Source organism: Caloenas nicobarica, chromosome Z (genome assembly GCF_036013445.1).
Source record: "Caloenas nicobarica isolate bCalNic1 chromosome Z, bCalNic1.hap1, whole genome shotgun sequence".
In the NCBI taxonomy this organism is placed as follows: domain Eukaryota; kingdom Metazoa; phylum Chordata; class Aves; order Columbiformes; family Columbidae; genus Caloenas; species Caloenas nicobarica.
In genome coordinates, this window is record NC_088284.1 from 21,714,901 (window position 1) to 21,727,299 (window position 12,399).

Here is a 12,399-nt window from a genome sequence, read left to right on the forward strand (position 1 = left end):
TGCACCACCAATTACAACTAAAAAACAAACCAACCACATATATCACTAGTTCCTACTAAAGCAACACACAGAATGCCAGCACCATACGCCTAGTTCAAATTTACGTACACATGCTGAATTTTAACAAGAGAATGACGTTCTTTCCAGAACTAACTCAGAGGCTTAGAGAGATCTTTTTTAAACGCAATCTCTAAACACATTAGAAATTCAATCACTCAAAGCAGACATGGCAAGCTGTCACTGTGCTGCACAACTGGCATGCTGCGAGGTGCACAGTGTGTCCGGATGCTCCTCAAACGCAGAAGGGGCTCCAGATTTGCATCCCAAGCTCTCCTTTTTTGGAAGGGTGCTACTTATTTAAAAAAAAAAAACAAAAAAAAAACCACCACACAAAAAGAGGCATACATATTATTTACCCGCTGTTCAGTCGTTCAACCAACCAACCTGCCGGCCAGCAGAATGAGCTGTTGACAAAACGCAGCCTGTATTCAAGCCGCAGGCTCCAGGCAGCGGCGGAGCAGAGCCGCCGGTCTCTCCCCCGTGACCCCGGGGGAGGCTGCCGCGCTCGGCGCCCGCACCGGCTGCGACCCCCGGCCGCGCCCCCGGAGCCGCCGCCTGTCCGAGCCCCGGCCGAGCCCCGAGCCGCAGCGCCCGCGGCAGCAGGAAAGCAGGGAGCCAGGCGGGGGGCTTAGAAACCCCCCGCGGCCCCGCCGCCTCCTGGCTGGGCTGTCAACGCCCCTTCGCCTCTCCTCGCCGGCACCTCCCCGGGACGGGCAGAGGGAAGGATGGAGGGGGCATCTCTCATCGCGGCCCCCCCGGGCCGTCCCCCTCCCAGGTGCGAGCGGAGCCCTACCGCGCGGCCGCCGCCAGAGAAGCCGCCCGGCCCGGGGCCCGGCACTCACCCGCCGCCGCCTGACCGTGCCCTGCGGCAGCCTCATGCCGCGGGGGGTACGTGGGGCTCCCGCGGCGCGGTCCCGGGCGGCCCAGCTCCGGCCGGCAGCAGTGCGCAGCGCCGACAGGAAGGAGGGATGGAGCCGGGGCGGGAGGGAGGGAGGGAGGGAGGGAAGGATGGAGGAGAGGGGCTGGCGGGCTGCCTGCGGGAGGAGCCTGCGCCGCGCACCGCCCGCCGCCGCCGCCACCCCCGACCCTGCCCCCGGGGCGCCGCCGCCTCCCGCCGCCCGGCACGGGCCGGGGCCGCGCTCCGTCGGAGGACCGCCGCCGGTAGTCCTGGTTTCACCGAGCCGAAGCCACCCAGGATTTCAGTCTGTCGCCCGCCTTTAGCTGTGTTGTCGAGGTATCATCGGGACTAAGTCGTGACGGATCCTTCAGCGACCGATGGTTCCGATGAGTCCCCAGTGGGCTGTTGAGAACGTGCTGCGGGGGTGGATGAAGTCACGGATCTGACCTGATCGTTTCAGGTTCTCTCTGTGACACGAGTCAAATATCCTTTTTAGAAACGTTTTTTAAATACCTCCAGTGCTGCCAGCCCTTCAGGGTTTGAAGCAGTGGGCCTGGCCCTCTAAATCCAGAAGATATTTTGTAAATTTTATCTTTGTATTTGCCTCTGTTTTTTGAAATGTGGGACTTGACCTCCAACATTTCTTCGAAGCCACAACAGCTACATGCCAGCCTCTCTTTTAAATTAAACTTGAAATCCTCACAATCCCACAGCCTCAAGAGGCAGGCAATTAAAAAAATATATACCACGAGGCCCATAAAATCAGAAGAGTTCGAAAGCCTGTGGCTCCTCTTTTGTTCCCCAGTAAACCACAGCAAAATGAGGAGAAAAAGTAACTGCTGAGTTTTACTCGCATTTTTCTGCCAACGTTTTGCTACAGTGGTTTTCCAAGTTACTGTAGATTGTTTTTCTCAGAATCTAGATGATAAAGAACTGCAAATACTTGTATGAAGGTCGTGGGCCAGACTTGTGTCCCATCTTGGCTAAGTAGATGATTTCAGGTTCCCAAAGCCAGAGTCTCCTGCCATCCTGCACATTCTCTGATTAAAGTGAACACAAGCAATTTGTAGAGAAGAAACCTTCCAGAATGTCCTCCTCTTTCCAGTGTTATTACTTGTGCAAAGAGCATTGAATCTTCAGCAGGCCAGCAAGAGATGCATGAACCTGTGGTTAGCTCATGTGTCTGAGTTCAGATATCTTCTGGCTCAAGAGCATGCTTGACTTCAGGCCTTGTACTGTGAGAGTTGTCCATCTGTTGACCTGTGTCACCTTCTCAAGAGGAAGGATCATCTCCTTATACGCATACAATTCTTGGCAAAAAAGGCTGTTTGTTTTGGTTTGTATGGGGTTTTTTAAACAGCATTTAGAGAGAAGCCCTTGGCTGTGAATTCCAAGCAGAAGGTGAAGTTTTCTCCTGATGCACATTAAAACTCCGAGGATGGGCAGACTTTAAGAGAGTTCTTTTAGGGGTCTTCTATCCACTAGGTTTAAGCATTTACCTTTCCAGCACATGAGTCAGCTCTTCACAGTCCCAAATCTTGCCCCACTGGCAACGTCTGCTGGATCACTAACTCTGTGGTCTAGGCTTCATTCCAAGCACCAAGAGGTTTGGTATGTCATCTGTCTAAGACTGTTTGCATTTAGCACCCTGTATCCATTCTAGCCCAGAAGCCTTCCTGCCCTCTTTCTGTGCAACAGCTGGCAGATCACAATGAAACTGGGAGTATCCATACCACCAGAAGGTTGGGGAGAACGTGACCATTTCATGGTACATGTCCCATCCAAGGGAGGAACTGCCTCTGTCTTTCTGTTTCCAAATGTCATGAACTGCAGCCTGGTGCCCTCCCTAGAGTCTGCATCCAAGGCTCAGAAGGATGCAACTTACACCTATGCCATGGATGACAGACCCATAAATGCAGGTTTCCATCCATGACACCTACAGAAGAACTTTCTCTCCAAGGCATTGAAAATGTTAAATGAAATTGTAGAACATTTCTTTTCTACAGCTCACGTTTTTCCACCTTTAGTAAAGGCTCATAGGCATCTTACTTGCCAGGAAGCCCTGTATCATGTGTACCATGAGTAATTGTGGAAGATCTGTCTCATTTTCTATATGATGAAATCAAGTAATAGTAGATTTTGTTCTTTTCTCTTTTTAATTAACAATGCATTTTCCCTGTAATTCACAGACGTTCCATACAGGACCTGGGTAAAGAAGTGTGGGTTTGGTTTTTTTGATTGGAAAAATGTGATTGTGAAATTAGAAGGAACTGCCAGAAGAAATCATAGGTAGAGATAGTTCCTGAAGTTATTTTCAGGTTTTGATATTGTACTAATGACTCAACTTTTAATAACTCAGTTGGAAGTTAAGAAACTTTCTAGATCTGATGCTATCTAAGACAAGTCTGTATGGGACAAATTTTGAAGTGATAAAGCTACAGATTGGTATCAGTTATCTCTTTTTTATACAGTGAAATATGCTAATTTATTATAAGTATCCTCTGGACAAATGACTGGTCTAACTACCCTACTACTTCTGATCTGCAGAAAATACGCTATCTATGCATCCTGTCCCTTCATGAGACCTTTTCTATAAAATATCATAGCTGCTATACTTTATAATGAAACTTATCTGAACATGGTACATATATGCAGGCCATTTATTTTGTTTCTTGCCTTATCTCTAGTTTCCAGAAAACTGAAGGACAGATGCTGGAACACACAATGTGTCTTTATACTCTCAGTGATGTATTTTTGTCATTGATTTTAATAGCAGCAGGGATGTGCCTTTCAATATTAATGTTTTGGACAGCGAGAGAGGAAGGTTTAAGTGTCTCCAGATAGTAGGCTAGTTTTAGTTTATCTTAGTTTCTCTCAGAGCTTAGTATTACTGAAAGAACAACATATCTGCTGTCTAGGTCAGAAAAAACTTCTTGGAGCATGTAAATTCCAAATGAAAGTGAGAAGCCCAGCTAGGACATTTTCGTTAACGAGAGTTTCCTGGAGCCATTTAGTCTTGTATTTAAGGGTGTGTTGGTTATTTATGGCAGAGAAAAGAAACGGATATGTTGATGTTCTGGAACTTTTCCTTTGTGCATTGTTTCCCATTTCACAGTTGTATTTGGCACCCGCTTTCCTCCAGCCAATAAAGAATATTAAAGAACTTCCTTTGCTGAGATGTTGTGCACACATTTTACAAACCATACAGTTTAAGCAGAAATGTGTGAAGTAGTACTCCTACCGGCATTTACAAACACCAGAGATTGTAAATACATAATATTACCAGCAAAGGTTTGACAATGATTCTTTTTTATGGATTATCTATTCCTGCTTTCTTTAAAAAAAAGTTATTATATAACACAACCAACAAAGCAAATTTGGGTCTGAACAAATGTATTCAGGAAAGCCAATAAGAAAACTCACACTGGTTGAGATAAGAGCTGGAGTTGCCTCTGTTCATGCCAAGAATAACGTCAAGTACTGTGGATAGTGTGTGTGTTTTGGTGCACTCACAAAGCAAGAGCTCTTTTCTATGAGGTCTCAGTGGAAGCATCCCTGTGTTGTCAAGCTGGGGCAGAGCTATTCTTGGAAATGGGTACACTGACCCCAGAGCTATATACTCTTTGTAATTAATCTTTTTCAAATACAGAGAATTTTCTTCATCATTAGGGGCCCATGCCTGTAAACCCAGTGACATGTTGGCAATATATTGCTAAAGGGCTTTAAAAAATTCCCTGTTCTCCCTTGTGAGCAGGAAAACCATATGGCCTATTGTGGTTTTTGTGTTTGCAGGGAGAAGCAATGAAGGACTTTGATCTACTGACCTGTGCTAATTTAGATAGTGCCATGAATTTTAAAAGAAATGGAAAGAAGAACACTACTTGCCAAAAACAATTAAATTGAAGACACTTGCATTCCTTTCACTGGAAAAATTCTACCTCAAATGCCTCGAAAATACATGGTGTGGAAGTACTGGATGACTGGATGCACTATCAGTAATAAGACCCTTATGGTCAGCACTGAAGGTAAAGCTTCTCCCATGCAGTACAGAAACGCTAGCAGGTGGATCTCATTGCCACACACTGCCAAGTGTCAAGATCTTCCTCTCCAAGTGGTCTGACCAGGGTTATTTTTGTGTAAGACAGAGGACAAGGGGCACAAACTGTTGAGTCCTCAGTAAGTGTGTTGCATCTCTCTTGATTGGCAACAACAAACAATTTTTTTGAACACATTTTTATATCTTCCTGAGCCAAGCAGTTGCTATGCAATGATGTCGCCTCAGAACCTTGCTTGCCTTATCCTCCAGGAACCTTTGGAAAAGTTTCTGCCCATTGCCTTATTCCCTCATTTTGCCATCTTTATGGCTACTGTCTGTTGTCAGAGCATAGTTTTGGGTTTTTTTGGTGACTAGTGGCCTATACTATGGATTTATCATAGCAAGTAGACTGAATTTTCGGTCTTGTGGGCTTGATGTAAAAAAACATACTCCTCACCGTTCCTTCATTTGCTGTTGTTCATGTCCATCATGTCCATTAATGCTTATTCTTTCCACCCTTGCTCTAGTGCATCTTCTGATGCTTCCACATACAGGCATTTCCATTCATACTTCATTCAGATGAGTCTTAATTCTTCAGTTACAAATGTCTACAGTGGCTACTTGTGAAATAATGCCCAAGAAGGGATGCACTGCTGAAGTTACTCTGCTGAAACAATGTACATGCTGTAAACTGATAGCTTCCCAGTCTAAGCATTTGTGCCATCCTGCAGTTGATTATACGGGCAGTTCAGCACATGCTTAATCATCATGTTGGATGCGACCCACTGCTGAGTCTCATACAGTAGCATGAGAGGTCAGTCTTCAGGTCAGTGAAATAAGATACGACATAGTTCTTGGAAAGAAATGAAGCTAAATATACATTTCTGAAGAAACACCAACAAATGGTAACAATCTTACTAACTGTGGAAGGATTGGTGGAACCAGTCCTAGAACTAAGTCTGATTTATGGATAGGAAATTTAAGAGGCTTACTTTGCACAGTAGTCGCAGGGCCTAATTACATCACAAAAAAGAGGATTTATGAGAGTCAGAAATTAATTTAGATTTGTAATAGGCAGAGAAGCATGGAAATCTGCAAACAGAAGATACTGAGTGTATCTCAGACATTCATAAACTCTTAATATTGCAAGGCCCTCCACTGGCTCCCCAACCTCCGTTTATTACATTCAAACATACTGCCTTGCTCCGTGCGACTTTCAGCTGTGCCCCTTATTTAGTAATTCTTGTCACTGTGGTGTTGGCTCTGTTTCCAATGCAGTGCTATTCCCGTCAGTCATATCTTTATGCTCGCCAGTTTATCAGCTGAATATTGCCATGCTTTCTCTATTTCTATGAATCCCACAAAGAAATGTACCCTGTACTACAAAGCTTAGGAAGCTGGTGCTTCAGATTTTCTGTGCTCCGGTACATGGCCTGAACATGTCTGGTGAATGTCAGATGAATTTGAAGCACCTTAAGCTGTTATGAACTTTACATGCACTCCAGAGCTGATCTCTACATCAACAGGAGCCATTCGACCACAATTCATGTAACTCAGCTGAGCTGCCAGCTTCAGTGAACCCTGAATAAGTGGCTAGAATTTTCAAATTCTCCCCTCACAAAATTTCCAGGCAGCAACACCCTCTCCCTCTGCTGAACCATATCCAGGGAAAGGAATATGCTTTCTCCCATACTATCCTTGGACTGAGCTGTAAGCCCATTCACTGCTTGGAACCAAATTTCTATGCATCAGCATGAAGTAGCAACACAAATACAGCTCAGCCAGAAAGGAGGTGGGGATATGTAACAAATGCTTTTCAGGAGTGTATGAAGATCTATATTTGCATGGTTCATGGCATTCGTCTTGTCAGTCTTTCCATGTCGTTTTTCAGATGTAGGTTTCAGTGCTGCTTAGCACGGTGCATCAGAGCTTGGGATATTATAGTATTAAATAATGTGTAAATAACTTAAGGTGTATAATGAAGACACAATAGCAAAATCAATTTATTAGAAGCAATTTTATCCTTTCTGGGCCTGACTTCAGAAATATTATTGTTTGATGTGTCTCAGTTGCCCTGATTAAACACAATTCTCTTGCAGGCTATTAAGAGGTCTGTATTTCTACATAAACAGAAATTCTAATTCTAGTGAAGAAGATAATCCCCCCACATTTGAAAGTCAGGCTGAAAGACATTTTCATAAAAGTGTGTGATTACACGAGGTTAAATATTGTGGCAAATTCTGTATCTGTTCCAGGAGTTTCCATCAAGGTGGACCTATTTTTGTCCTCTGCTTTGTTTTTATTTTTATACAAAAACATCTCTACCAATGACGTAAGTTCCTAACCTGGTACTCACTTAATTACATATCTGCGTACATCCTTACATCCTCCCTTCTGGTATAACAAGTACCGTTGCTTTCACTAGTTTACAGATTGGCTGCAATGTCAATCTGCCTCTCCACACCCCTAGCAAAGCAAAGGAGCTGCTCACTCGGGGAATGATTTGTTGTAGCATCAGGGCTGTAAGATTAAGCTTATTCAGGCAGAAACCTATTTTCTTTAGAACACTTCTTAGAACATGTGCAGACAGCACTGGGGATACCAGAAATGTATAATGTATATACATGCTGAAAATTGTGCTACTGAGCATGCTCTGTCTTGTTTCCCATCTTTGCCAAGCTGGATGTCTAGGCAACTTCCTTCCCCACTTGGGTCACCTGAGATGCAGAGAAAAAACATCCCTGTGTCATAGAACCCCATTTGTCAGCACTGAGCTACAACTGATTCACATTTGTCTCTGTTTGGTGCTCCCTGTTGTGAAGCATAGCTCACCAGGGAGGCTGCAAAGCACGTTCTTGAGGCAGACAATGTGAATGCAGGAGGCACAGGCTGAGTTAACACATCTATGGGCCCAGATTAGGGTTTGGCAGGTACTTTTTCTGACAGCAGTGTGAACTCGAGCATCCATTGTGTCACTTCCCCTATGACCCTCTACTGCATTTTAGCATAAATCTTTGCATACCTCCACACAGTAAGACAGATCAAAGAAACAATTCCTTTTTTTTTTTTTTTTAATTAACATTCCCTCAAGGTATTTTTTAACTGAATAGTTCCACTGCTGTGAATTACAGTGAAGACAAATATTGAGCCACTGGAAGGCTGGTAGGAGGTAGGAATAAACAGGAATAAACAGCCAAGGGCAAAAGTTGAAGGGCTATAGGTCTGGAATAAATAGCCAAGGGCAAAAGTTGAAGGAGCACTCCTGCCATGTGTCAAACTACAGTCCTGGGCTCTAGGCTGCCCTTAGGCTGGGAGAAGTGGTGAGTTCAGCTTTCAGCTATGTGCCTTAGCCACTAGACTGGAGTATTTCAGGCATGGCCAGGGACTCAAGCACACTTGCAATAGCCGGGATGGACTTACAGTAGGGACCTGAGGCAAACTGGGAGCTTGCCTTTTGTCCATTGTCTGAAGCAACATAGACGCAGTTGAGGGAGCAGAGCTGTGCCCCTAATTGCAAAGATCATCTCTTTGTGACCCCACATCTCAGCATTAATGTTCATCTTCCACAAACCTCTATAACCAAATAATTTGTGTACACCCTGGAACATGGAAACTGCCTTTCCTGGGAGGAGTACCTGCCTTTAGGACAACATACATCCAGGAAGCCTGTATTAGGGTCCTAGTTCCAATTTTAGAGGTACTTCAGTGAAGCCCCAGTAAAGGCGTTTGGTTCTGGCATGCTAGCTTTTGCCAAGTTTCCAGTGCTGAATGCCTCTTCAGCCTGTGCCTCTTCCCTGTTTTATGCACAGTGCTGCTGTGGAATGCAGCCTGGAGAGGAACATGCGCAAGTTATGGGCATTGCAGCACTCATACTTTGGTTAGGTTGCTAGTTCTCCTTCATTTAAAGGAAAATCGAGAACTCGAAAAATCAAAGCCCAGACACAGTCTTTGCTGAACTTGAAATATATAATTACAGATCCTTAAAGACATCTAGTGAACAGGGGAAAAGGCTCACGAGAAGCAATCTGCTGAGCACAGGGCACTTGTTCTAGCCAAAAGGAAATTCCTCTTGTCCCGTTTCTTTTCTCTAGTTTTGCTTTCCTACACATCTCTGTAAACTGAAGTATTGTTGTCTTCCGTCTTTTAGTATGCACCAACAAGCATCAGTTCCACCATGCCTTGTTCCAGACCCCAGGCCTTATATGTAGTCTTCCTTCTTATGCATGTAATTAGCAAGACTGATGCCAAGGAAAACTCTCTTGACCTTTAAAATGTAGAATATACACACTGTGTAGAGTTGCATTTAGATGGAGTCTCCCCTGGCTTTGGAGATGATGACACTAACATCAGCCTTTTGTGTTACATCTTGTGCTGCCTAGTCATAGTCCTCAGGCCTCCTCAAATGGCCTTTGTGGCCTGAAATCCTCTTTTGGATGTAAACACCAGAGAACTTTCTCTCTCTGAAGTCACATGGGAGAAACAACAGATGCCATCAGATGTTGGTGAAAACATCACCTCCAGCTACAATGGTAGTTAAAGGCTTGCTTGGGAAGTGGAAGAGCTTGGGTGCAATGGGTAAGGGTGCTCCGGAGGATGTTCCCCATGTCCACAGGGTGCTCTGACCACCTCATCAGGCTAGAGGGCACTGTCCACTCTGCTTTTGAAGCATGGACGTCCCGTAAAAAAAAAAAAAAAAACCAAAAGTGAAACTAGAGGGGCAGACAAGGCTGGAGCAGAAGTGAAGGTGATTGTGCAAACAGTATTGCCTGGGCAGGGAGGGGGAAGTTCAGACTTCTGGTGCCCGCGCCAGGGTATGCATTTTTTTGTGTATTCAGGTGCAGAAGCCATGTATTTTTCACACAGATCACTTAGATTTGTTGAAGAAGTTGGAAAGACACTTGTATTTACCTACAACAGTCACACAATGATTCACCCTGCCCCTTATTACAGGCAGCAAACTTGACCCATCTTGTGCAATCCTATCACTTTCCCAGACTTCAGAGGAACACAACTTGTTATGTTGATCTATTCCGGAATGGCCTGATCCCTCCCACAGAGAAACCCACACAAGAGAGCCCTGACAGAAAGACTTGCTGAAGTTTCCACTTCTTCTACAGTTTAACATCAGCTATGCCAGTAACAGGTTTTTCTTTAGTGTCCAAGTGGTAAAAATTTACCCTAAACCTTCCACATCTGGAGGAGGCAGGAGCTACAGTAGCCATTGGTGAGTGCCAACCAAAGCTCAGCAGCAGTGAGAAAAGGTCACTCTCAGGAAGCAGGGGCCGATGATACTGGTTCGAGCTGGGCGTACAGAGCAGCACTGTCCTGCAGTGATACAAAAGCAGGCATCTCACTGCCTCCATGTCCACAGCTCTAGAGTGAGAATCTCAAATTAGGAGATAAGCTTATATGCTCCACAGGTGGTTGCATAAATTACTGCTTTTCTGGAAGAAGTGGTTGCCAAAGAGACTGCAGGCCAGCTGTTATTATTTCACATGGATGTGAAGTCTGTCCTGGTAGTGCAGCTGGCTCTGGCTCCAGAAAGAGGGAGTTTACCAAAGGCTTCGGGGAGAATTGGTACCAGTTCACCTGTGGGATGGGTTCCCACAGCTGGTAAGAGGAAAAACAGGAATAAGGTGTGCTTCCAACAGGAACTACTCAGCACAGTCTCAGACCGACCCAGAAACAAGCACTTCAGTTTAAGAAGAGAAAGTTGGGGGTACAGTATTACCTCAAACACCAAAAAATATCTTGCTATGGCTCTGCAAATGCTCTTTCTTCTTTCTCTCTCTCTCCTTGTTTTTGCTGTATTTTTCCTTTTTGTTCTCCCCCTTTCTATTGCTCTTTCTTTTATTATTCTGAAGCTGCCTAAAGGGCTATTCCTGCACTTTATTGCAGAGGACTGTGCTCTGTGGCCCCAAGTGTCACAGAAATTTCTGGAGAGCTAGCCCTCATTTCATATTGCAGCAGTCACTGACCAAACCTGACGCTGCTCCTGCCTTTTGAGATAAACCACAAGCTGCAGAACCAACCCACTAAATATCCTCCCAGAGATGCCTTAAATTTTCTCCTCCAATTGCAGCTCTGTACAGAGAAATAACTTTCACAGGAAATCTCTGTACTGGAAACAAATGGGAAGCATGGGACTCTAAAGATTAGAGAGGAAGGGTTATCTTTGTGTTTAGCTAGTCATTTGCTGCTTCCAGCAATCTGGAAAGATAAAGCTACATAACTGTTAAATTTTGTTAAGGGACATAAAACAGCTCCATATTTATTAGCATAAATGTTTAATATCAAACCTGGCTCAGCAAAGTGAGTATGAATCCCTTGTCTTTGATGGATGCAGGAACAGATCAAGTCTATGCAAACATTTACTGTCAGTTTTAGTGAGAAAAAAATTGAACTCTCTATAGTACGACCTATGCCCTCACAAAGCTTCTCCTGAAAAAAGATGAATGGAGCTAAGGGGATAATGTTAGTGACATTATCATTAGAAAGATTGATTCTTTACCACTATGACTCATTCTTCCCCCCATAATTTTATTTCTAAAAGCCAATTAATGATGTTTAAAAGATGTGTGTTAATGCTTGCTCTTGCAAACAAATGTAATTAACACATAATTTGTGATTTTGCAATTTTACTTTTGAAATTAATGGAGCACTGAATAATTTTTTCAAGTTTCAAGGTCAATGCATTTTGCTTTTTCTGAAGGAAGGATTTTGTTCATGAAATCCTCTTTTTTAGGCAAAAGAGAAACAACATTGTGCAGCTCTTGAATAATCTTAGTACATTAGTATTGATTGCTGACCAATCTGTGAACAATCACTATCTAAATTGCACATGTTCCTTTATTTACGAAGTTAGCTTTCCTTTAGTTCCAGCCTGGTACATTTTCCATATTTTTTAAAAATTATTATTATAAAAGTATTAAATTTGGTTCTACAATCCTCAGAAAGTGAAGCAATAATTAACTCTATCAAGGGAATATATTCCACAAAATTTTACCTTTACAGTCTATGTTTTTTGTGACCTTCAGAGTCTCCTATTTGAGCCTAATTGGTTCAGAAGAATGAATATAGTACAAAATTACTTAGATAATGAAGAATCTATGATATTCCATAAGCAGAAGAGGACCTCCATTACACTCTTTTTGTGTGACTCATTCATCCAGCAAAACCTGAGATGTTGATGGCTTGTGAAAAGCAAGAGAAGATGTGCAGGTTCACACCTAGAGAAAAGAAAGTGTGTAGAGCTACCTTAGCCATCACCAGTCTCTGCTTCCTCAGTGCTCTTTTGAGTGTGATTATATTGACATGATTTTGATGACAAGAGCCTGGAATCCCTACAAAGCACATCTTACAGTGCTGATCTCACAGTTTTACAAAAGGCATATAAAGACATAAT

The 12,399-nt window shown here is 43.7% G+C and overlaps 1 protein-coding gene across 7 annotated transcripts in view; it reads right to left on the reverse strand.

Annotated features, from left to right (window-relative positions):
• The window catches only part of LOC136002611 (leukemia inhibitory factor receptor-like), a 105,052-nt gene that overhangs the window by 55,065 nt on the left and 37,588 nt on the right, over positions 1–12,399 (reverse strand). For 4 of the 7 annotated variants that reach the window (XM_065657846.1, XM_065657842.1, XM_065657843.1 and 1 more), the window contains exon 1: positions 903–1,034. The exons of the other annotated variants lie outside the window; for them this stretch is intronic. The gene's annotated coding sequence lies outside the window, so the exon portion shown is untranslated. Of the gene's footprint in view, positions 1–902; positions 1,035–12,399 lie in introns of those variants that run through there. 7 annotated transcript variants of the gene reach the window in all.